The sequence below is a fragment of the Oryx dammah genome, unplaced genomic scaffold (assembly GCF_014754425.2).
Source record: "Oryx dammah isolate SB20612 unplaced genomic scaffold, SCBI_Odam_1.1 HiC_scaffold_9, whole genome shotgun sequence".
Taxonomy (NCBI): Eukaryota; Metazoa; Chordata; class Mammalia; order Artiodactyla; family Bovidae; genus Oryx; species Oryx dammah.
Window position 1 is genome coordinate 796,026 of NW_024070193.1, and position 4,523 is coordinate 800,548.

At 49.8% G+C, this 4,523-nt stretch overlaps 1 protein-coding gene across 1 annotated transcript in view; it reads left to right on the forward strand.

Moving 5' to 3' along the window:
• The first annotated feature begins 3,084 nt into the window (after nt 1–3,084).
• The window catches only part of LOC120868049 (ankyrin repeat and BTB/POZ domain-containing protein 1-like), a 26,874-nt gene continuing 25,435 nt past the window's right edge, over nt 3,085–4,523 (forward strand). The window contains exon 1 of the mRNA XM_040246632.1: nt 3,085–3,245. The gene's annotated coding sequence lies outside the window, so the exon portion shown is untranslated. The remainder of the gene's footprint in view (nt 3,246–4,523) is intronic.

Here is a 4,523-nt window from a genome sequence, read left to right on the forward strand (position 1 = left end):
CAGAGTCTTTTCCAATGAGGCAACTCTTCACATGAGGTGGCCAAAGTACTGGAGTTTCAGCTTCAGCATCATTCCTTCCAAAGAAATCCCAGGGCTGATCTCCTTCAGAATGGACTGGTTGGATCTCCTTGCAGTCCAAGGGACTCTCAAGAGTCTTCTCCAACACCACGGTTCAAAAGCATCAATTCTTCGGTGCTCAGCCTTCTTCACAGTCCAACTCTCACATCCATACATGACCACAGGAAAAACCATAGCCTTGACTAGACGGACCTTAGTCAGCAAAGTAATGTCTCTGCTTTTGAATATACTGTCTAGGTTGGTCATAACTTTTCTTCCAAGGAGTAAGCGTCTTTTAATTTCATGGCTGCAGTCACCATCTGCAGTGATTTTGGAGCCCCAAAAGTAAAGTCTGACACTGTTTCCACTGTTTCCCCATCTATTTCCCATGAAGTGATGGGAACGGATGCCATGATCTTCATTTTCTGAATGTTGAGCTTTAAGCCAACTTTTTCACTCTCCTCTTTCACTTTCATCAAGAGGCTTTTTAGTTCTTCTTCACTTTCTGCCATAAGGGTGGTGTCATCTGCATATCTGACGTTATTGGTATTTCTCCCGGCAATCTTGATTCCAGCTTGTGTTTCTCATGATGTACTCTGCACATAAGTTAAATAAGCAGGGTGACAATATACAGCCTTGACATACTTCCTTTTCCTATTTGGAACCAGTCTGTTGTTCCATGTCCAGTTCTAACTGTTGCTTCCTGACCTGCATACAGATTTCTCAAGAGGCAGGTCAGGTGGTCTGGTATTCCCATCTCTTACAGTTTATTGTGATCCACACAGTCAAAGGCTTTGGCATAGTCAATAAGCAGAAATAGCTGTTTCTCTGTAACTCTCTTGCTTTTTCCATGATCCAGCGGATGTGGGCAATTTGATCTCTGGTTCCTCTGCCTTTTCTAAAACCAGCTTGAACATCTGGAAGTTCATGGTTCACGTATTGCAGAAGCCTAGCTTGGAGAATTTTGAGCATTACTTTATAGCATGTGAGATGAGTGCAATTGTGCAGTAGTTTGAGCATTCTTTGGCATTGCCTTTCTTTGGGATTAGAATGAAAACGGACCTTTTCCAGTCCTGTGGCCACTGCTGAGTTTTCCCAATTTGCTGGCATAGTGAGTGCAGCACTTTCACAGCATCATCTTTTAGGATTTGAAACAGCTCAGCTGGAACACCTCCACTAGCTTTGTTCGTAGTGATGCTTTCTGAGGCCCGCTTGACTTCACACTCTATGTCTGGCTCTAGGTGAGTGATCACACCATCATGGTTATCTGGTTCATGAAGATCATTTTTGTACAGTTCTTCTGTGTATTCTTGCCACCTCTTCTTAATATCTTCTGCTTCTGTTAGGTCCATACCATTTCTGTCCTTTATCAAGCTCATCTTTGCATGAAATGTTCCCTTGGTATCTCTCATTTTCTTGAAGAGATCTCTAGTCCTTCCCATTCTGTTGTTTTCCTCTATTTCTTTGCATTGATCGCTGAGGAAGGCTTTCTTATCTCTTCTTGCTATTCTTTGGAACTCTGCATTCAGATGCTTATATCTTTCCTTTCCTCCTTTGGTTTTCACTTGTCTTCTTTTCACAGCTATTTGTAAGGCCTCCTGAGACAGCCATTTTGCTTTTTTGCATTTCTTTTCCATGGGGATGGTCTTGATCCCTGTCTCCTGTACAATGTCACGAACCTCAGTCCATAGTTCATCAGGCACTCTATCAGATTTTAATCCCTAGTGTTTGAATTTTTCCCAGTCCTGGAGGATATAGCCCAGAGGGGTACTGTTTGGGATTGAGGCAGTCTGACCCATTTCAGACCCAAACCTGAGAAGGTGCTCCTATTTCCCATGCTATCCAAATTTCTGCTCTTAAGTCAAAACCCACTGTACAATTTGGTCAAGATTTGCACTTAGGATTTTAGAGCTATCCCTTCCAAAGTAGTCTCCCAACCAGGTTAGTGACTGAAATTTCCTGCAAGGCAGCTGTACAGAAGGTGCCCCGTGACGTTGTCAGTGAGTGGAGCTGGTCTCACTACAAGTTGGGAATAAAGGGTGAGCGCATGTAAGGGTCAGAGTGAGGGGAGTGGAGCAATAGAAAGCACGCCTTGGTGGCCACACAGGTCTTCTGAGGTTAACAGAAGAAAGAAAGAGAGCAGAAGTGAATAAGAATGTAGGGAAGAGCCTTCAGTGCAAGAAGAACATAGACTTTAACACTCCAGGCCTGTTCCTGCTGCCGGGTGGGCATAAGCATACGGGGTTGACCCTCTGGTCAAGAAGAAGCCGCATCAGCTGAGCGTCTTCCCCAGTGTCACTGGCTCAGGGCGTCCCCCGGGCCTCTTCAGGACTGAGACCTAAGCTTAAACCCTTTCCTGCCTTACCGCTGTCCCTTTGTGGTTGCAGCTGAAACCATTCACCTCAGATTGGAACTTGAAACCATATTCTGGGACTCAGACCTGCCCAAGATCCTGCTTACTGAGGCTGTTTCTTTGTATCTCAGCACGGAAGGAAATCAGTGAGAGGCACAGTGATAGGCAAGAAACAGATTTATTCACATAGGACACGTGTAACAAACGTGGGCAGGTGAGGGAGCTCTGCCTGAGGATTACGGGGGCTTCCATTTCATAGTGGGAGGAGGGAGGGGACAAGGCCACCTTCTTCAGGCAGAGGGGCAGCGACAGTTCGGTCCACCCAGCGGCCTGGGGCACACTTGCTGCTTCTGTTCATTGCTTTAATGCTAAGCAGGCATTAACTTAGCCACCTCCTAGTTTCCTAGGTCTTCCTCTTATCTGTAGACCCCTACTCGGACTCTCTATAGTCCTTCTATGAGGCTTCCCCAGCGGCTCTGCTAAAGAGTCTGCCTGCCAACGCAGGAGGCTCAGGTTCAGTCCCTGGGGTTGGAAAGATCCCGGAGAAGGAAATGGCAACTCACTCCAGTACGCTTGCCTGGGCAATCCCATGGACAGAGGAGCCTGGCAGGCTACAGTCCACGGGGTCACAAGCGACCAAACGACAGCTGGGATCTCTACGACCACATGTGTAACGCTTCCAGTCTGTCCCTGTCCCTGCTGTGCCAAGACTCCGTGTGTAACCTCCAGGGTGGACTCTCTGTTTCTGCCAGTCCGGTGAAAGTCCTGCAATCAAACCCCGCTGGCCTTCAGTCAGATTCTCTGAGGATTCCTGCTTCCGTTACTGGACCCCCAGGTTGGGAAGCCTAACGTGAGGCTGCGAACCTTCCCTCCAGTGGAAGAACTTCCGTGTCTACTTGTTCTGCAGTGTGTGGGGTGCCCGCCCGCTGGGTGGGGGTTAGTTTTGCTGTGCGGCCCCTCCCGCCGCTCGCGGCCACGGCCCCTCTGTCTGGCTGTGGGGTGTCTTGCTCGGCGGCTCCAGCGTCTCCTGTGAATGGTTACTCAGCGGTGAGTCGTGGTTTTGGCGCTCTGCTGTCTCTTGTGAGTGCTCTTAAAACGGCGAACCCAGAGTCTTCACTAGACGGCGTAAGTGACAGCGGGAAGGATTGAGAATAAGGGGTAGTTATGGCTTTAGCTGCAGGAAAGAGAGGCAAATCTGGGCACCTAAGAGAACGTGTAGATATCGCCCCCGCCCCCCCGAGAGAGATGCCCCCCAGGTTCTCCTCTCTTAGAGGATAAAACAGGAATGGGCTTAGGTTGTAAGTGAACCATCCCAGTTGAGTTTAAGGAAATTGGGGAGGAAAAAAATGCCAATGACACAGAAATGCCTCCTCAAGGAGGCCCAGACGTGATCTTCAAGAGGATTGCAGCCCATCGTTGTAGACATATTCTAGAAACTCTCTGCTGAGTAAATTTTTCCTTACGTGTACGTAATTCGGCCGTGTATAGTCTGTGCAGTTTTGTACTGAAATAGGACGAATAAGAAATAAGCTTTATCGAGTCACCATTACGATAACGTGCAGCATCACAGCCGTCCTGCCTTAGCCAAGGGGACCTCCCAGGCGCTTCTGCTGCCAGGGCCCGGGACTCCTTGGGGTCCTGCCACAACCACACCTGAGCACACCACCCCCAGCCTGGCTGTGCTTTGAGCTCAGGGGGGTGCAGAGCCTGCAGGTGACTTCAGGGGGAGGGTCGGCGCCTCGGGGGGCCTGGGGTGGTGGATCCCTAACGTCGTCCGCTATAGCCTCACGCCCCCGAGAGGTGGCTGTGCTCTGGGACTGGCCCCCAGAATTTAAAGTCCACCTGCAGAACTCTGAAGCTTGACCTTGGCTATTCTGTGTCAGCCAGGCTGGCGAAGGAGCCCAGCTCCAAAGGGGTATGCTGCCACGTCGGCTGGCTCCTGTGGTGTCTGAAGCCCCTTCTGGCCCTGCTTGGCTGGCTGGGAACGTGTTTCAGAGACTGGCTTTGCCTGTAGAGGAGCCTGAGATTGGCAGCCTTACAGCCGCGACAGATCTGGCCTCACGACACAGAGAGAGTGTCCTCCCCGCTCCAGAGAGAGTGTCCTCCCCGCTCC